Source organism: Amblyraja radiata, chromosome 7 (genome assembly GCF_010909765.2).
Source record: "Amblyraja radiata isolate CabotCenter1 chromosome 7, sAmbRad1.1.pri, whole genome shotgun sequence".
Lineage (NCBI taxonomy): Eukaryota > Metazoa > Chordata > Chondrichthyes > Rajiformes > Rajidae > Amblyraja > Amblyraja radiata.
This window is the reverse complement of record NC_045962.1, coordinates 67,624,864-67,647,239: the sequence shown is the minus strand read 5'-3', so window position 1 is coordinate 67,647,239 and position 22,376 is coordinate 67,624,864. Positions and strand designations below refer to the sequence as shown.

At 39.3% G+C, this 22,376-nt stretch overlaps 1 protein-coding gene across 1 annotated transcript in view; it reads right to left on the bottom strand.

The window, feature by feature from the left end:
• arhgap15 (Rho GTPase activating protein 15) overlaps positions 1–22,376 on the bottom strand; it is a 722,875-nt gene that overhangs the window by 75,611 nt on the left and 624,888 nt on the right. The gene's annotated exons all lie outside the window — the stretch shown is intronic.

Here is a 22,376-nt window from a genome sequence, read left to right as displayed (position 1 = left end):
CAGGAAGCAGCTAATGTTATCCCTGAAGACCATTTTGCTAACAATTATCAACCCTTTTCTCTCTACTCAAAGGAATGAAAGCCTAAAATAGGGAGAGAAGTAACAAAGGTAAAGTGTTGGACAATCATCATCCTATGAGGAGCCCCATTGGGCGGCACGGTGGCGCAGTGGTAGAGTTGCTGCCTTCTAGTGCTTGCAGCGTCAGAGATCCAGGTTCGATCCCAACTATGGGTGCTGTCTATATGGAGTTTGTACGTTCTTCCCGTGACCACGTGGGTTTCCTCCGAGATCTTTGATTTCCTCCCATACTTCAAAGACGTACAGGTTTGTAGGTTAATTGGCTTGGTGTAAGTGTAAATTGTCCCTAGTGTGTGTGGGATAGTGTTAAATTGTGGGGATCGCTGGTCGGTGTGGACTCGGTGGGCCGAAGGTCCTGTTTCTGCTCTGCAACTCTAAACTAAACTAAACTAAAGATAGATTTTCTCACATTATTGTGTGGGCAGATGGGGCTCGTCAGCCTGGGAAGGCAGTCCATCTAGGAGAGGGAAAACTCTGATTTAAAACCTCCACTGCCTTGTGGCCATATCCAGTCATGGAAAAGGCTCCAGGAGTGAACCTCAAGAAAATCCAGAGTCGGAGCCCCTAAGGCAGTTCGTCGTTGTCTACAACCTCGCTCTGGCAGCTCCGGCGACGACGCTGGTGCCAAACTGTAACGGCCCTGCTGTTCCTTTGGATCGATCAGCGACGTGGAGAGGGGGGATGTGCTGCATGGGCTACAGCCTGTCCTCCATATGACATCGCCCAGGCTTGCATCCAACCAGGATGCATCACCATGGTCAGTCATGACTGAGAGGGGCCTACTACTACTATGACTACTATTGTGTGGAAAGTGGAATGTGATCAAATTGCTATTGGAAATGGTTCATGAGCTTTGTTGAGCTGGTGTAGTTGGGCTACCTGAAGCACACCAATTCAAAAAGCCTTTGACTGTAGTAACATGAAAGGACACTCCCTATAGTCCAGTCAATCGAAAGGCACAAGATACATTTGAAAGTGGACTGGGACAAAATGGATTATGTTTCGGTGGGCAAATTGAACCCACACTGAATTTGAGTTCAAGGCATTTGAGATCCCATGATTAGTCTCACTCTGTTATTCAGATCCAACCGATGCTGTGAGACATTGTGAAATCCTCAGTGCTTCAGATCTGTACCCACAACATACACTGAGTTCTGGACCCTCACATGTGGTAAGATTCTACTCCTGGCACAATATTCCAGTCTGGATTGCAGATGATGAAGTAACTCTTTTGATCCATTTGAAGAAATAAACTCAGATCAGTGTCACTGCTGGGTACTGGCAGGGATAACATTGCTGCCATACATAACCATCTGGATACATACTGTTGCATATTTCCATTGTAATGGCATCCACCCGTACTAAATTCCATGTAACCAAGATAATCGTCACTTGTTTGCACAGAGTCCCACATGAACTCAACCTAATGCTGAATCCAGCATGATGGCTGTCTAGCAAAACCATTTTACCTCCTGAAAGACACAACCACCTTCCTTTTATGCAACCTGGACTGGATTTGCACCCAGGTCTTAGTCAACTGCGCCACCTAGCTAATCATTTTTATTTACTGTGACATGCCACAACAATAGAAAGAAATGGTAGGAGAAAAAAATTTGAATCTTAAATTATTCAAACAGAATACTAAGGTATTTGTATCGTGCATTATTAATTGAATAATTTAATGCTCTGTCTAGAAATGAGACAGTTGTCATGTTTTGTAAAATTACAGTCGTCAATTTGTGTTTTTGCCAGCAGTTACTAAAGCTCTCTGTCAGTGGTTTAATACAGAATTTATTCAGAATCATTAGCAGAAGCACTACAGAGGCCAACATCAGCATATCAAACTCTAGGTGCCAGTGTTACAACAGAATGACCGATAAAGCACAATTTTTTTTCATATTCGGTGTGACCAGTCATGTGATGCATAAAGTCTAAATGGCTTACTGAATGTTGTAGCACGGTTCCATCCCATTGGCTGCAGTAGGGGTGCATGCAGATGGATGACAGTGACAAGGGGGAGAAGTGCTTTTGCTTATCCGTGCGTTAAGATGCCATCCAGAGGCTCCGTGCTGCAGACACTTCATTAGAATGCCAAGATAATGGCAAACTACCACTCAGAGTGACACCCCATTTCCTGCTTACTGATCTCTCCCACCTCAGCAGATGTCAACAATCCTACGCAGCCCTCTGCACAGCCCTGATTTTCAAACACTTTGACTTCACATTTCTACCGTCCCTCTGACTTGAAAAATGTTACAGAATTGCAAGCCGAGAGGAAATTGTTCTGCATTTCCTGACAAATTGAGTTAAACGGACGTTAAGTGAGCCTTAAGAAAACAAATGGCTTTCTTTATCACAGGTGGATACTGATGCTTTAATGGGCCTGTGCTGATTGTATCGTTGCTAATGGTTTGACTGGAAGCATTAGAATTTTTCATTAAAAAAAAATCTGGCAGAGCACGCCTTGCTAACACAGACCTGTCAAGCGCACTCTGTCCCTTTTGTGCAGGGAAGCAGATGTTTCTAAGTATACTATAGACTGGCATTAGATCGAGTGGCAGATGCCTGTGATAGTGCCAGGATTTTTAGATTTTTATGAAACGAGCATGTGGTGTTCTGGGCAGGAACTTCTCTGTTCAAACTTTACTGATTCTCAAAAGGCATTTTTATTTCCCGGTTTAGATCTCCAATTTTCATTGTAAGTGTCCTATTACACCTAGGTATCTACCTGAGGCATTTACAGCAAGCTTGGTTATGTGTCCACACAGCCCTTCACTTCACTCATTACGAGGTTCAATTCACTCCCTTCCTGCCTTTGTTTCTAATCATTGCAACAGCCATTACATTTCTGTGTGGTTTGACAAGTTCCAGATGATTTTAAATAGCACTTCATTTTGATTTGTTTTATCATCTGACAAGTTTTAGGTAAATGAAAAAAAAGGTAAATGGCTTCATTTTCTGAGCAAACTATTACCAGAACCTTGCCAAAATTAAGCAAGATTAATTAAGCTTGTTTTAAGCCTTTGAAGAATTTACTCCAGCAATATGTGTGCTACATACAACAAGTTGCTAACTCAAACTGGACTGATTTTACCTCATCTTATTTGGTAAGGGAAAAAAACAAATGATCTGCTCAATTCTTCAGCAAAAAACTTACAGGCTCATTAGGGGACATCCTCTCCCTATGCATTTTTGTATCAATTGGTGCAAAAGTGAAGCTAGAATACTTAATGCATACCACAAAATGCATATTCAGTATCAATGGGAGTCAGTGAATATTTCATTGACTAGCTTTCGGAATTTTCTGACAATTCCCCATCGTCACAATGACTAAAGCAGTGATGAAACCATCTTCTTCTGCCAAACCAAACCGTTCAGTGAACGAGCTGTTAAAAATAACCAAATTCTGAAAAAATGACAGAAAATTTCCTGCTGCCTGACTTAAAGCAATTATAATGATTAACTGCAGCTAATAATGCCAGATTTTATGTCAGCAATATGTCAGCATTTGCCACTGACCTTGAAAGAGCTTACCTACAAAGTGCACAACTAGTTACACAATGCAGATTCCCATTTTTACCAGCATGCATAGGATTGAGTTCAATGGACAGAGATGATTGCTAACACCAACAGTGATGTCATCAAAATGGCTGAGCAGCTGATCTGATTTAGGAGTTCATGCAGCCAGGAAACCAGGAAGTAAAAACACTAATTTCTTTAAAGCATTTTAGCGGTATTACAGAAAATGAAATAAAGATTAGGTCACACATGAGATTAAGATGGTTGCTGAAATATCATTGACTATAAAATATAATTTCCATTATTTTAAAAATTATTGCCTATAAAAATCACACTTGGGCAGTAGTCGTAAAGTACTATCCATAGTACAGTGTGGTTCACTCTAAAATTCAATTTCATTGACTTCAATGAAATGAGAGAAAGTGTAGAGCATATCAACATTACCATAAACCATAAAAGGACATAAAATGCCGGTGTAACAAAATGGATCAGGCAGAATCTCTGGAGAACATGAAGAGGTGATGTTTTGGGTTAGGACACTTCTTCAGACTGTCTGTGAGGGTGGGGGGTGCAAATAAAGCCGGGAGAGCAGAGCGGCAGGACAACATGTGGCAGGTTGCCTACAAAGTGTGGCAACAAAAGCTTTTCACTGTACCTCAATACATGTGGCAATAAACTAAACTGAAACTGAATTGAACTGAGGTAATAGCTGGAAACATATGGGGGGGGGGGGGGGGGGGAGAGTTCATAGGCAGATGGTTGGAACAAAGACCAGAGATTAAAGCAGGTGTGTAACAGAAGGATTGAAGATATGCAAATTGTGAAGCCAGATGAAGGAATGTAGGAGGAGGGGAAGGGGAAGGGGAAAAATAGGTGCAGGTGGAGCACAGGGGGTGGGGAGGAGAAAGGAGGGGAGAAAGTATATATGCCATGTTCAGTACTACCAACTAAAGATTAATTTCTGAGCAACGGAATTTTCATGTTATTTTGATAGAATATTTCTACACTGATGCAAAAATTCGTTTCTGAAGGTCAAAAAGGTTATTCTGCAGCATTTATATCTCAGCATGCCATTGAAAATAGTCGCAACCTATTCACAAAGACGATACTGTCAGCATTGTTTGCAAGAATAATTTTGAAAGCAGCATCAAATTACTGGATAAACAGACACAAATTGCTGGATTAACTCAGCGGGACAGGCAGCATCCCTGGATGGAAGGAATGAGTGACATTTTGGGTTTAGACCCTTCTTCAGACTCAGGGGAGAGGGGGACACAGAGATAAGGAAGGGCAAGGTGCGAAAAAGACATCAAAAGAGATGCAGTTCAAGGAAAATGTAGAATAGATCATTGTTAGCTGGGAGGAGATGCCAACGAAGCATACAGAGATAACATTTAATCAGGGGGACCGTCTGTCACAGGAGATGCTGCCTTTCTCATTGAGTTACTCCAGCATTTTGTGTCTATCTTTGGTGGAAACCAGCGGGTGGAAGATTACAACCTTCACGCGGTCCGCCCTGTTTCGACAAATGCAATCAACCCGGCATGCACAATCAAATAAGATCAAATAGAACAAGTTGTCCTATAACTTTAGGCTGTGCACGCCATACGCAAGAAGAAGTGTAAACCAGCATCTGCAGTTCCCTCCTACATATCAAATTACAGGATCTGGGAATGACAAAATGCTGGAGTAACTCAGTGGGTCATGCAGCATCCCTGGAGAAAATGGGTAGGTGATGTTTCGGCCCAGGACCGTTCTTCAGTCTCATGGTCTACAGGGATGCTCTCTGACTCGTTGTCTGACTTGCTTTCCATGGTAAACCAACATCTGCAGTTGCTTGTTTCCAAATTACTGGGTCTGGTTAAATGCCTCAAAGATGACTGATACAAAAAAGTAAAGTAACATGGACAACCATTTTTGGATCGCTACATTTAACTGCATAGATGCCTGACATTGTGGTCATATTTACAGGGTAATAACGAATACTAACAGTTTTGACATTTTTTACAGACACAGTTTCCAGTCATTGTATTGTTAGTCACATCAAAAAGGTTGCTTAAGTTTTGCAGATTCCTGCCTCTCAATTGCGAGCAGTTTCAGGGAAAATGAAGTCATTTTGGTGTTAAATTAATTCTCAGCTCACACAACATTATATAGACAATGCTGTAATAAGTGGCTCAACAGCTAGGGGTAATTTCTTTTGTAATATTAACCCTCATCTCATGTAAATAAACAAACCAATAAAATCCCTTTTGATTTGGAATAATTCTAAAATGCTTCACATATTTTCTGAAATCCTATACTTTACTCTTTAACTTGAATTTAATCAGTTTGATATCTCTGCTCAAAAGGAACGTATAATTTCAATAAATGTACATAGTTAACTCTCCATCTGAAACAGTTGCACCAGCTATAATTATTGCATTACATTCTACTCTTTTAATTTTTCCTCCCATTTTCTAAGGTTTGTTCCCTAAGCAATTATGTTTGGAACCTTTTGTTTTCTTTGTTTCATCTTGCCTCTAGCATACATTTTTGGAGGTGAGGCAAATTATTAAAAATAAATTGCCTAATTTTTTGAGCCACATGGGAGTACGACCAAAAGGACTAACATGAATTTTCATCACATCTTTTAGCACATAAAATCTCTGCCTCCAGACCTAAAGATACACCCATAGGTAGCATTACATAGATGGTTAAACTGACCTATTTAAAAAAAAAGATATTACATTTATTTTGCCTTTGTGTCAAATAACTTGTTTTAAACTAATTGTGTGTGTGCACTGTTTTTAAGTATATCCACTAACAATTTAATGAAACTACATATAATCATATTTAAGCAAGGTCAGTCATTCTTTTTCATCAATTGACATCCTTCCTACATGTATGCATATCAACAACAAATTATTGCTTGCAGTATTAGCAAATGAATATTTAACTTAGATGTGACTTTCTTGCTTGCATTTTGAGGGAAGAACAAATCCATTTAAAATAACCAAGTCGGAATCTTGTGTATATAGTATTTTATACTAACAACATGTCATTTTAAGCATAAATTCCAGTATCAATAAGAATGAACAGGAATGCTCTGTTTCTCTGAAATAAAATAGCGTGTAAAATCTCATGGTATAGATATTGAAAAACACGTGCAGCAAAATAATGGATGGATGGTGTTAATAAATTTAAGAAGGATATTGTCGGCATATTGATGAACAAGATACCTCAATGATGTAAGGGATGAAGTCATAGAGTCATACTGCATGGAAACAGGCCCTTCAACCCAACTTACCCATTCCGACTAAGATGCCCCATCGATACTATTCCCACTTGCATGCGTTTGGCCCATATACTTCCAAACATTTTCTATCACACCTGAAGTGTGTCAGGTTTTTTGAACTTTGTCATTGGCTGGCGACTGCTCCAGTGGTCTATTCATATACCCACCATTTCCCGCCTTTAATATTACTTGGATATTAACTCAAATTGTGCCCTGTGTTGGAGCACAGAGGCTAGTTTGTAAATATACCACATAAATATTGCAGTTGAGAGGAACACAAGTAAAGACATGCTTTGAGTTTTTACTTGTTATAACTTGGCTGACCAGAATTCCTAGAATGATGGGGAGAATAGAACCGGATCAGTGTTGGATTAATGTAAATGGTTACTGGGTGGTTGGCAGACACTCCATAGTCCAAAGGACCTGTCTCCATTCAGCATGGCTCTACGAGCTTGAGTTTACAATGAGTGCTTTTAGTGGAGTAGATTTTATATGCACGGTGCATTTTTTGTTGGAAGCCCCAGTCATAGAGTCATACAGCATGGAAACAGGTCCCTTGCCCCATGGTAAAACTTGGCCATGCCGACCAACATTCCCAATCTAGACCAGACTCCCCTGCCCACATTTGTCCCAATTCCCTCTAAAGTCTTTGATATCCATGTACTTGTCCAAATCTATCTATACATAACTAAAACTCTCATCTTGTCATCTTCCAGTATGCGTTGTTTTCACATTTGTGCAAAAATGGTATGCAATAGCGCTACGATTTTTCGCCACCTTACTCACTGTGCTGCAATTGTTCCGATCGGTGCTATATTTTAAAAGTTATGAATGTTTAAAAACCTCCATTGTCAGTCGCTGGCCGTGGCCCGCCTCCCTGCCGGCGCCCACATACCTGCCGGCGTCGCCCGCCTCCCTGCCGGCGATGCTTATCCACACTTATGCCGGCGCGTCCCGCCTGCCTGCCGCCGCAGCCCGCCTGCCTGCCTGCCTGCCTGCTGGCGCTGTGTTCCTGCCGGGGATTCCGAGGCCAGGCCTCCTCCGGGGCACGCAAGAAGGGAGAGGAGCGGCAACCTCGAGATCCTGAGGAGGTGAGGAGGAAGAGTGGGGGGTTTTAAGGGAGAAGAGGTGGTAGGGAGGGAGAGTGAGTGGAAAGTGGGGAAGGTGAGGAGGGAGAGTGGGGAAGGTGAGGAGGGAGAGTGGGTGGGAGGGTGGGATTGAGGGATAGGAGGGGGGTATGGAGGGAGGGACTGACTGAAGGTTGGGGAAAAGAGAAGGAGAGAGAGGTGAGGGAGGGATTGTGAGAGGGGAGGAGGAGAGGGGAAAGAAGATAGAGGGTGAAGAGGAGGGGATGGAGTGCTGGGGGATGAGGGGAAATGAGCCGCGCCTGCGCAGTTGGGGTCTACGGGTGAGTGGTGGAATATTGGGTCCCTCTTAGTCTAGTGTCTTTTAATTGTCATTATAATACCTGCCTCAACTACCTTCTCTGGCAGCTCATTCCATATATCTACCACCATCTATGTGAAAAAGGTGCCCCTCAGGTTCTCTTAAAATCTTTCTCCCCTAACCTTAAACCAGATAGGCTTGGTCTGTCACCCTATCTATTCCAGTTCAGTCACCGTATCTATTCCAGCTTAAAGCTTGAGTCTTAAAGCTTTTGAAAAATCATTAAAAATTAAAGTCATTGCAATGTCAAAGTATAACCATTCTCTTTACATTCATATGGTCATAGAGTCTTACAGCATAGAAACAGGCCCTGCAACCCAACTTGCCCACACCGGCCATCATGTCCTATCTACACTAGTCCCACCTCCCTGTGTTTGACCCATATCCCTCTAAACCTGTCCTACCCATGTACTTGGCAGCTCGTTCCATGCACCTACCACCCTTTGCGTGAAAAAGTTACCCCTCAGATTCTTATAAAATCTTTCCCCCTTCACCTTTACTTTTGTATTTTTTCATCGTTTATTATTAAGATTGCAGCATTTAATATCAGGAAGTTTAGCATTCATGCTACAGGACAATTATTTATGAGACTAGAGAAAACGGAATGGTGTTTACAGCACAGTATTTACCTTGGACAATACGACATAAAAGTTGGTAACACTGCAATCTTTTGCAGATATCAATGCAAATCAATACCATTGAGATGTTTTCTTCTCTCACCAATAGCTTCATATAAACATATCTCCAGTCAGTATATCTAGAAAACCTGAAAATGAGACCCAGGTCATAATTTAAGGGACAAAAAGTGATACTTGGAAGTGAAGCTCCAGCTCAGGACCGGATAACATCCATACTCTATGCACACTTCAAATTGTCTGAGCTCCAATTAATGACTATTTCCAGAAGGATACTCTCTACCTGATCTTCTGAATGTACTATCGTTTTAAACAGCAACCCATCAGGTCAATAATTCCATCAGCAATATTAAAATCCCTGATGACCCATGACAACGCTTGTTATTATTATTCCCAACAACCACAAAACAGTCATGGATATTATGGGTAATTTCCCGGTGACCTCAGAACCATCTGCGCAGAGAATAAAATAAATATTACTTTATTATTGCACCTGAATTTGGATTTCCAACTTCCCACAAAGATGTATCATTGCGGTTTGGCCACTGAACATATCTGAATGTAAATACGTAATTGCACATGCACATATGCACATGACATCACGATGCACAATGATACGATACCCATATGGTATAAGTACATGGCTAGTTGTTGTCAGTTCAAAGTTAAGCCCATTAATACAGTGCAAAGTTTCTGGGGTTCATTTGATGCAATTTGGGATAGTTTAGTTTAGAGATACAGTGGGGAAACCCGCACTGACCAGCGATCCCTAATCCCTAACACAATCCTACACACACTAGGGAAAATTTACAATTTACCAAGCCAATGAACCTACAAACCTGTATGTCTTTGCAGTGTGTGAGGAAACAGAGCTCCCGGAGAAAACACAGGTCGCAGGGAGAACTTACAAACTTCGTACAGACAGCAACCATAGTCAGGATCGAGCTTGGGTCTCTGGTGCTGTAAGGTAGCAACTCTACTGCTGCACCACCGTGTCCCCTTCGATTTATCAACATAGGTTTGTTAAATGAGTTTTCCCTGTAAGTTCATGAGCTAGGCAATCTGCTCTCGACCACACATAACTAGAGAAAAGAGAAAGTAGTGTAATATCTCCTCACTCAAACAAAATGGAAATAAAATATAGGAAGTGAACATCTCCAAAGGGTGGAGGACAATTAGTTTTGTGTCAAGTGGATAAAAACCGACACTGGCAGTTTTATTTATCTGGACACCAACCAAATTAATTTTAAGGATAACTGACCTTTCCATTTGCCTATGAGAAGATGACCTTTAAATAGACAGAAAAAGAAGAAGAGGTATGTGCATTCAGGAGGTAAATTTCTCTTTTTCTGTGCAAGTGAAAATAAAATGCAATGCTATTTACCTTTATTTAGCTCATTTAATGTAATAACTAAAGTTAACAAGTGAAAACTTTTTAGATGGCCAATTACTGTTCTATGCCACTTGTCCCTACAAACTGACACTGAAGTATGCCATACAAATTAATTTTCCTCCTGGGATAAATGAAGTTCTATCACATCGTATAGTTTCATATCATATCGTAAGTACTGAACTAAACATTCTGCTTCACTATTTCTCCTGAATGTGAATGAGCACCGGCAGGTATTTGAAAATTATAGTTTAAAGTAAATAAAAATCTGAAGCTGTTTGAAGAAAGCAGATCACCCAGAACGCATTAAAGTAGAGGTAAGAGAAAAGGGATGTTGCATTGAAGAGAGAGATAAAGTCAAATGACACCTCTTTATACATTCCATGGGATGTTTAGCTCTTGGACAAAATACATATGATTTTTCAGCAGAAATGTTGACTGAGAAAAAGCCAGGTTCAAAGCAAATTCAATTTACACACTTTAATGCAAATTGTATCCAATGTAACTTGAATCCATTTTGTTCCAAGAGTTCACTGTTCAAAGCTGCTGACTTTTTTGTGTTGTGGACAAATTTTATATCTCTGCATATTAAATGCGTGGGTACAAATGTAAATGTGTTTGCAAAACATTATGCGAAGATTTTGCCTTGTGGCTCAGTTATTTCTTCACACTATTTTTTTCCTTTATTTTCTTGCAAGCAAATAAATGATTGCTAATTTCAAATACATGTATGCCAAAATACAGTGAAGGCGCACACCAACATATATAGATTGGTGGTAATTTACTTAAGCAATTGGAATGTCTCATAACAATAACCAAAACTTTGATATCTGGCATGTCCTGTTCATTAACTCATTTTATTGCTGTATTAAAGTGCAAAAATACTTCATTGGTTATACTGCAAAGCTCTTTATCGCAAAGAAAGGTCATTTATTCGATTCTCTCAATAGATGTATTGGATGGCAGAAGAGGTTTGCAGGGACTCTTTGGCTTTGCTTCTATTTCCCTGGTTCTATCTTCTTAAACAAAGGCTGTGAATAGAAACTCTTGAGCTTTTCAGAAGAAATTAACAGATCTTTGACTGGGAGTAGAGGAGATGAAGTGGACAATGAGTGGAAGGAAGACAAAATGATTCATGTAAGATCATAACATGGGATGGAATGCATGCATGCAATTATATTGTTGCTTTTGAAAATCTTGGAAGTCCCATCTTGAAAAATGTCAACAATTCTTAATATTTAATTACATTCACCTACAGTGTCAGACAGGCACACCTCAAACAAAGTACAATTAAAATTGACAAAAATAGCAAAAAGGAAAGGCAGCCTAATGTACAATAATAACAGCTGATGATGACAGCTGTTCAGTTTGTCAATGAATTTGTTCAGCTTGCTGGCAGAATGTGCAAATCAGGGATGCCGTTCATAATAATGTATGTTGATGTAGCAAGCGTTTGCTATTAAATGGAACCTTCGGAAACTGATGTGAAACATTGAAAACCTGGAATTACATGAAACTTCAAAGGATGTTTATACACCTACCAACTTTAGTCCCCTATTTCCTCCAGCAGTGACAGCCGGGCTCAACATTGCCTGCTGCTAGATTAGGGTGCAGCTGTTATGCCTACTGGCTCAATCCCACATGGGCATTAAGAGCTACTCTACTGGCAACACCTCCCATGAAGCACTTCTGTTATGGTCTTTGCAAGTGAAATTTCATGTCAAAACCTGCAGCTTCCTACCACATGCTTTCTGAACCAACAAATTGCAAACATGATCTACTCAAAACATGAGCTGATATTTATTCAATGGAACATATATCCTAATTTACTAATATATATCTTTGCACGCTAATGTTGCAAACATTAGTTAACTTTGGATTATTTGCTGGCAGACAATACCTAAAAAAAAAACCAGGGTGGACTTCTTGTTAAGTGGTTCAAGACTACTACATTGCCTGTTATTGGAATTAATCTGCACAGGTTTCTAAATTTCATGGTTGCATAGCATCTCCAAGGAAAATCTCATGGTTCAATGCGTTATGCTCAAGTCACACTTTCTCTTGGCTGATAACGATTGGTACTTCAGATTCAGCCTTCTAAATGGTAGCAAGAATTATGTGGAGATAAGCCACTTGCCCTTGTGAGCATTTGGTGAGAACGGTCCTTTGGTAGCATAGAAGAATCCATAAGATTGTTGTAGATTTAAAGCCACAGCAAAGAAATACATTGTTTTAGTCTTATTTATCTAAAATTAAATTTTGAAATAATCAGAATTTATGAAGGAAGTCATCTAAAAAATAAAATGTAAAATAATGCATATTTATGCCATGATCTCTCTAGCATGATTTATTTTCTCTTTGACATCTTTTGCATGAAAACATAGCAACTTCTTAAAGATCAGCTATAATAAATATGTCTACATTGTAAAAGTGTTTGCAGGTATTCAGGCACTTTGGGTTCTCCGAACACAGCATTTGACATCCAATTTCTATTTTATTTACTGATCTTCGGTTTCCTCCCACACTCCAAAGTTGTACAGGTTTGTAGGTTAATTGGCTTGGTATAAGTGTAAATTGCCCTGTGTGTGTATAGGATAGCGTTAATGTGCGGGGATCGCTGGTCGGTGCGGACGCGGTGGGCCAAAGGGTCTGTTTCCTCGCTGTATCTCTAAACTACACTAAATTAAACTAATTTTGGATTCTGGAGATTATAATATTTTATATTTATGGAATCAGATCCAATAATCCATTCTTGATCTGGAAGATAATATGATATTTTTTTTGGACGTAAAAAATACTGATATTACTGATTTCCTTTTTCCCCATTAAGTCAAAGACATTATTCTACACTTCCTCAGATCTATTGAACTGTCGAGAACCGTGAGGAAAACACTGTAGTTTCATGTTAAACAAGGAGGTACTAAACTATCTTTTTTTCAGTGCAACATATTCTCCATGTTCTGCCTCTATAATCACTGAAAGATTACGGACACAGAAAGATCGTTTCATCTATCAAAGCCAGACATGTATAAACCCACGTGATGACAAAACATTTACAAGAGGGAAGTATACATAACTAAGGGTATTTGAGCTTTATGCTTCTTGAATTTATTTTTAAAAGTAACAGCTGATTTAAAAATTTTAATGGTATAAATTGGTACAAATAATACTCAGAGATTGGAATTATCACCTGAAATTGGTGCCCTTTGTATAACGTTTTGCTGGCTGTTTGTCAGTATTTTTTCAATATAATTATTGGAATTAAGTGAAGGAGCAGGAATCGTTCAGCTGAAATTGTACACTCCTTACTAATAAGCCAGTTGCATAACTTCTCTCCTTAGAATTGGCCAAATCCAAATTGACAGAATGACATCAACCATCAGTAATGACATCACCAACAGCTATTGCTGCAGGATCTTTAAGATGACATTTTGGCATAGCTGCAGTTTCAAATCTGAGCTATAAACATGCTTTTTTCCCTCTGTAATGTGGTGCAGCTTTAAAGCAGATCCAGTAATAAAAATGACTGAGTTTGGTTCAGACAGCAATTTCAGCCTATTTTTCAACACATGGCTCATTCCAGCTCAGAGTGACATAAAGCAACCCTTCCCATCTACCCAAGAGGTTAGTATACTCTCCAGGCACACAGCCATGCTCTGCCCTCATAAACTTGTGTGTGCACTGGGACTTGCTGAACATGCTCTAGGGCTGGATGACATCTCCCTTCAGTGTGCCAACATCGGTCCCTCAGCACTATGTAGACTACAGTGTGCTGACTACAGACTGCATGCTGTGGATGATTTAATATACACAAACATCAAAGTACTTTCCTTGGTAATTATATATTTTCTCTTACAAACTTAGTGCCAGCCATTTTATGAACAATTGGACTCAAGCAAAAATTACTGGCATAGTTTAAAAAAAACCCTCGGTAGATAGGAGTGTATTAAGCAGAAACACTACTACGAACTTTTATTTGACATTTTATTTGGCTTTGAAAAATGACCAGCATTAGATTATAACATAATTTGTCTTGTCTTTATTACTAGCACAAAGGACACCATTCATTAATTATTCTGCTGTTGCAGCTTAACACTGCCTGGAAAGGTCTCTCTTTGGACAGATGGCTGGAAAGATGTTATTTATATCAATCAGTTCAAAATGCTCAACAAGGATTACTGTTTCTGTGACTGCAATGATTTATTTTCTTTTACCTCTTACACCATACACCCCTTGCCCATTGTACAAATTGTTATGTTCACTACAAGAATAAGCACCGACAATGCTGTACCAGAAAAATATGAATTGTCAAACGATGCTGATTTAAATACTTCCCATTATTTTAATTTGAAAATAAGTGCTTTAGGCCTTTGCTACTTGGTGTCGCTATTTTTAGTTAACTGCTAAAACAATTCATCACTTACTAACATAAATCCTTTCACTGAAAATATTAATTAGAAGGGCCCGTTTGAAAATGTTTCCCTTATTATAGTCTATAGTAAATAAATGGGTTAACAAGACAAGTTACTGAGTTCATTAAGTACAAGTCATATTGGAGTCTTAAATGAAGTTTGACCTCAAGCCATTTAGAGGATGTCCTGAATGCTGACACAAGACAATTGTATTTGTTTTTTCGTGGCCTGATCTCCCCCTGTAAACACCCAATGCTTCTTGCTATTCTACGGAAAAAAGGCTTTGTTCATTCAGAAAGATTTTCTTGATTATAATTGTCAAAATCTCATTTCACTTTCATACTCTATCCCAGCACCTCAATCATTCATATATCCAATGTGTTAAATTACTTGAAAATCTTCAACTACCAGACTTTGCATCTATTTTAAACAGAAAGAGAAAGGATTCTAAAGGCAACAGCATTGCATTAAAAAAAAACGCAGTCAAATTGTTTATTTACTTTCAGGTAGTTCATCTGTAAAATTTTGCCATAGGATCATCTTACTCGAATTAACCCTCTTTTGGCCTAACAACAGTAAAATGAGCATATACTGTACTCAAATTGAATAACATCTTCCTCAACTCCATCCATAGCTTCCAAAGCAATGTAGCCATGGGAACACTAATAGGTGCTGCCTATTGTATGCTGGTGTTTCTGTGGGATATACGGAACAATCTTTGTTTCTGTCCTTTGCAGGCATCTCCCTCATATAATTTTGAAATTCACTTCTAAATCTATTTCTGGTGCATCCAACTACTATACAAATTTTCATCAAGTTTGTTGCAGTTTTCACCCTCTTACTTTCATATAGTCCATCTCTGACTTTTCCCTTCTTTTTTGAGTTTACTCCATCTTTATCTCAAGGGACACGTAAGTGACCAATATCTATTACAAGCCCACAGACTCTCACAGATATCCTGGTTACACCTATCCCTACCTTGCTTCCTGTAGGGACTCCATTCAATTCTCCCTGCAAATCAGTATTACCCTATTTCCCGGCAATGAAGACACTACTTTTTACCCTAAAATAAGGCCCGAAATCTTACCCTCGTCTTGTTAGCCAAGAAAGATAGACTTGGCTATCCCTCATTGCAGCGGCTGTAAAAGGCCAGCACCCCTGGGGGGGGAGAGAGTCCCTTCCACAGCGTGTGGGGAGTCTGGCCCGGGTCAGCATGGCTGGGCCACCAGGGGTAAAGTTGCGTGGAGGGCAGGAGTGTTGAGGAGGGGGTCGGTGATCATGCTAGCAACTCACTCAGTAGCTCGGGTGGCTGCGGGCAGCCGCCAGGAACGCACAGCGGAACTCCAGCTAGACCTGGAGCTCGGAGGTGACCTGGGAACTGCAGATAGACCCGAGACTCGCAAGCGACCTGGGAACTGCAGCTGGTCCCGGGGCTCACAGGCGACATGGGAACTGCAGCTGGTCCTGGGCCTCACAGGCGACCTGGCCAGTACAGCCAGTCCCGGGGACACGAGGGATCTGGGAACTGCAGCCAGTCCCGGGGCATGCAGGATGCAGTGGTGGCCCGCCATCCACTCACAAAGATGCGCCCTGTCCCCTATGCAAAAAGGTTGCCGATTCCTGTACTAAACCAAACCCTTGATCCTGTCCCACCAGCCTTTTTCTAAAATTTAGCAACTCAAAATGGGGGTGCGTCTTAATTGCCGGGAAATATGGTAATTACAGTATCTTCACACCATTGCATGTCTCTTTCTCTTCTCCCTCATGCTTTCATTTTTCAACTACATATGTTCTGTTTCTCCCACTATTTAAAGCTTAGCTCCTTAGATCTCTTTCTATGTGCACCTTTTCCAGATGGATGAACTGCAACTTTAGACTTTGGAAATACAATGTCCTTGGGTCCACCGGGTCCACGCCAACCAGCAATCACTAGTTCTATCCGACACACTAGGGACAAGTTACAATTTACAGAAGCCAATTAACGTACAGACCTGCACGTCTTTGGGATTTGGGAGGTACCTGCATCACCTGGAGGAAACTCATACGGTCACAGGGAGAACGTACAAACTCCGTACAGGCAGCATCCATAGTCAGGATCGAACCCGGGCCTCTGCGTTGTTCCACTGTCCATCCCAATTGACAAGACCTCAACACATTCTCTCAGTCAACATCATCATATTGTGCCATTCAGTTTTGTTTGGGATCCCCAAACACGAGCATTACCTTTAATCAGTGCAGCATCCCCACCTTTCTCTGCAATGGAACTGCATTTGCTTTCTAATTTTTCTTAGTTCTGAGGAAAGATTATTAACCTTAAATGTCAACTCTTTCTTCCTCCACAAATGCTGCCTGACTTACTGAGTACACCCAGCAATTTCTGCTTTTATTACAAATAACCTTGCAGGTTCTGTTTAAGATTTTAGCCATATCCTTCTGCTTTTAGTTGAGGAAAAACAAGTCTTTGTGGATCTAAGTTGTAATTTATTAAACATAAAAGAGCCCTTGATGAAATATAGAAATGAGATACATTTTGCATTTCAAAGATTTAAGCTGACAACTTAGTTGCATGCAAATGAGGGAGAGATTTGTAAAAATATTTGAAAAGAAATTATTCTTGAATGTACTTATTACAATAATGCGGCATGTAGATAAGTGTAACATGCTGCACAAAAAGGCATTCATTTCTCCAAAGTGTTGAAATTAGCTTCATTCTGCTATTGTGAATTAATGTTCATCTGCCAGAAAGCTGAATATGCAAGAAGCGCAAAGAATTTGTAATAAATCTGTTAATTACATATTTAAGTGGTGCATCTCTGTTGTTTTCCCACTATGTTTTCAAAAGTAGGCTTGTTAATACAACTTTTGATTATTTATATTTAACTCAATGTATTTTTGGTTAAAATTCTTTTAGTTCAACACAATCAAGAGCTGTTTGCTTTCAAAATCAGATATGCTATAAGACATATATTTTATGATTGTGCTCATCACATTCACATTTGTCGAATGCAAATAAGACCGACCTAAGTGCTTTTAAACTGCAATTTAAATAAACTATGTGGCCAACTCTATCAAAATCTGTTTAAGGTTGCCATGGTTGACATATCAGTAGGGTCAGATACATGAGCAACAAAGGTCACCTCTCTCAATTGATTTATAACCTTCCAACGTTCTGTTACTTGATGACACCAATGTTTATAAAACAGCAAAAAAAAAAATCATTTGGCGACTCAGGCCCATTTTCTGTTATTTTAAGAGGGTTTTCTTTAGCTTTTTATTTTAAAATTGTTTATGTTTTTCTGGTCCAGGGAACCATGTTCTTCATCATTTACACACTTTGTAATTTACTTAAAACATGAATTTCAGTTTAAGTGAGCATAGCACAAATTGAAAATTTTAAGTACATCTGTGCCTGAATATTTATGTGGATACATAAATCCACATCATTAAAGGCACAGAAAAAAAATATTATTCATCGATTTTGTATTATATCATAACTAAATATTTGAATCAAATATATTGGCGAAACATTAATTGGCAGTATTTGGTCAAGAATCTTATGAATTGCATAGTTCGCCTGTGCATAAATATGACCATAATCTCTTTATTACTAAAACTCTCATCTTGTAAGTATATTTGTATGTATATGCCTGAAATACAGCCAAAACAGAACATGACAGCGCTAAAACTTTAGGCCCACCTTACTCACCATTTGTCTGGGGCGTGCAGTGGCAAGTTTAATTCGATTTGACAAAGTAATTCCTTTTAAAAACTTTAATTTACTTTCTATCCCCGGGCCCGCTGCGCTACCACTTGCCGGCCCCGTCAGCCATGCCTACGCAGGTGGGGGAGGGTTGCCGTGCCCAGTATCAGTGCATGCGCAGTTTTGGAGGGTTTCCAGGCCCACCGCCATTTTGAGATTGCCATTTTGACTCGTGTCACAAAGGGGATCTCTGGCATCACAACGGGGATCCATAAGCCGCACCTGCACAGGTGGGGGAGGGTTGCCAGGCCGGGATCACCATTTTTACAGAACATCGCCTCGTGTATCAGTGAGTGGTGGAATATTGCATTGGAGTAGGGGCATCCAACGTGTCCACGCTTGATCTAGTTTTATATAATCATTTAAAAAAACAATGCAGTTCTTGTTCAGTTTGTCTCCATGAAAATACCACATAATTTACACATTTTCAAATTAACTTTGTTTTATTCAGTATCCTTGCTTTTCCAACAGTTTTTTTCTCTCCGAATGACACCTGGTTAGTGTATCAAATCCACAACTCTGCCTTCAATTAAAATGCTTCATGATCTTTATACTTACAATTTGAAGTCAGTCTCGTTAAGATTAGACTTAGTTTGAATTTTCATGCTGCTCATTGCATGTTTTAAAGATGAATAACATTTATTCACTCATTAGTTTTATGCAAACTAAGATGAACATGAAAGAAAAATTGCAATAAATTATGGATAGGTTGTTAAAAATCTCTCTCTATTCACATTACAGTATTCCTGTTTAGAAATGGCATATTCACTTACTTTCAAAATTTTGCATATTTAATGCAATTCTGAAAAACATTCCCAAAATAACAATTTTGCGGTAATCTTAATTAATGTCTGTAATACAGTGAATATAGGTGCTCAGATCTCTATGATGAAATAAATACAGGATTAATTTGGTGTATTAGATGTGGGACAATTTCATACATCAATATGCAGTCTCATACACTAATGTGTTGTGTTGTTTAGAGGTTGTAGAAACCCAGTGGGAAACGGGTAACAGGTCCACAAAGCAATAAATCAATCTATCAATGATTCACGGTTGTTTGTCATACAATAAAAAGGGGATCAATATCTACATGTTCCTTTAATGGACAGAATCTTCAGTATAAGATGTAATGTATTTCCAAAAATTATCATAATTACCCACACTGTGCTGTATTAACACAATTCATGTGCTTCCAATTTAAGAGAAACCTTTGGTTGTCTAAAGTTAGACTAATTCCAATTCCTGCACCTGTTTCTTCTGATTTAGAATGTAGAATGGAGGTGCAAAAAAATGACAATCTATATTATCAGTAATACACAATACAAAAAGTCAAAATATGAATGCAGATTTTCCACCATCATAACTATAATAGGTGTTATTTTATCGTAACTAATCTCAACAGGACGCTTTAATTTAAGATCCAAAACAATACAGAGCATGAAGAAGGGTCCTGAACCAAAATGTCATCTATCTATTTTTGCCTGACCCACTGAGATACTCCAGCATTTTGTGTCTATCAGAGTAGGATGACTCCAATAAGAGGGAAGAAAAATCATAGTAAATGCAAACTACTGCAGATATGTTTAAAACCTCACTGTTACTGATACAGTAGATTACCGTGTAAAGGAACATTCTAAATTGAATGTATTTCCAGTTATTCTGGTTAAAATATTATAAAAGGAAAGGGTTCAATTTAAGTTCTGTTGTATTATCGTTATCAGTTCAATAAATGGCCCTTCACGGATCATGTGACCGAATGGAATAACTAAGTTCTCCAAGGATTAAATGTTTGATGTTTTAAATATTGTTTCCTCATAATCCTTATCTCCTTTCTGTGCTGCATATTGGCTGTGTTTGAAGAACCAGTCCCACAGAAGACTTCTGATTAACCGTGCTCTATTCTGTGCATTAGGATGCGACTTACATATTGCATAAAGAATGCGTTTTACTCTGCACGGACTTACATATTGCACAAAGAATGTGTTTTACAATTATTTTATAGAAAGCATAAATAACGATTATAAAAGTGGATATTATTACTGGATAAATAAATGTTCATTTGTGGCCATCTTAAAGCAGTTATTGCCTGCAAAAATGAATTATTTGGAAACCAATTATTACAGGTGAACGTTTGAATAGGTAATAACAAACTTTATCAGAATAGCACAAATCCCATTAGTCAGAGAACAGCTGTTTCCAATTTTAGTGGCAGATTTTTAAAACTTTATATTCCTGAGGGATAGATAATGTGTTACTCTTTCAGCAAAACAAAGTAAATAGAGAGGTACAGAATTAAAAAATAAATAACTCAATCACAAAAAAAATAGGCGTATTAAGCTCCTGGCATTCACACTTTAATAAATTCTGGACTTTTCTTTCTACGGTACCATTTCACATTAATTGCTTACATATAAATAAGTAGATGCTTCTTGTGGGAACAAGAAAGGCCTGAATGTATTTGTGCAATAGCTACTGGAAAAGTCAGGAGTGGACTTGCAGTATTTTGATGAAGTCTGTTGCATTAAATCTATCTGAAGTTTTTGATAGTTCACAAGTTCACATGTTATAGGAGTAGAATTAGACCATTCAGCCCATTGAGTCTACTCCACCATTCAATCGTGGCCGATATCTGCCTCCTAATCCCATTTCCCTGTATTCTCCCCATAACCCTTAACACCCATTCTAATGAACAATGTGTCTAACGCAGCCTTAAAAATATCCTCTGACTTGGCCTCCACTGCCCTCTGTGGCAATGAGTTCCACAGATTAACTGCCCTCTGACTAAAGAAGCTCCTCCTCACCTCCTTTCTAAAATAATGCCCTTTAATTCTGAGGCTATGACTTCTGGTCCTAGATGCTCCCACCAGTGGAAACATCCTTTCCACATCCACTCTATCTATGCCTTTCATTATGCTGTAAGTTTCAATGAGGTCCCCCCTCAATCTTCTAAACTCCAGCGAGTAGAGGCCCACTGCTGTCAAAAGCTCATCATATGCTAACCCACTCATTCCTGGAATTATATTTGTAAATGATTCAGTAATAGTTTGGTAATGTAATAGTTCAGAGATATCTATCTATTCCCATGAAAATATTTGAATAAGAATCAAGTCAAAGAGTATAGATCCTTCACGAGGTGAACTTCGAGGTGAATGCTTGAAAAGCATCTGGACCTGATGGTGTACCTGGCCACGTTTATAAAACCCGTTTGGATCAACTGGCTAGAGTTCATCTTCAACCTCTCATTACTATGGTCTAAGGTTTGCACCTATTTTAAAAGAGCATCAATAATATTGATGCCCAAAATGAGTAAGGTTACATGCCTCAATAACTACTAACCAGTGGCACTAACATCATTGGTGATGAACTGCTTTGAGAGATTGGTCATGGTGCATATCAACTCCCACCTTAGCAAGATCCTGGACACACTACAATTTGCCTACTGCCACAATAGCTCCACGGGGGCTCTCCATTCTGCACTGGACCATTTGGACAAGAAGAACATGCATGTCAGGCTGTTGCTGATTGACTACAACTGATTAGTATGGGTGCCAATTGATTAGTATGCATGTCAATGGTTATGGGGAGAAGGCAGGAGAATGAGGTTAGGAGGAAGAGATAGATCAGGCATGATAGCATAGTGGAGTAGATTTAATGGGCTGAATTGCCTAATTCTGCTCCTATCACATGACCTTATCAGCTCGGCATTCAACACCATAATTTCATCCAAACTGGTTATGAACCTCAGGGAACTGGGACTCTGCAAATCTCTATGCATTGGATCCTTGATGTTCTCATCACCAGACCACAATTGATACGGATTGGCAACAACACTTCCCCTTTGTTAACCATTAACACA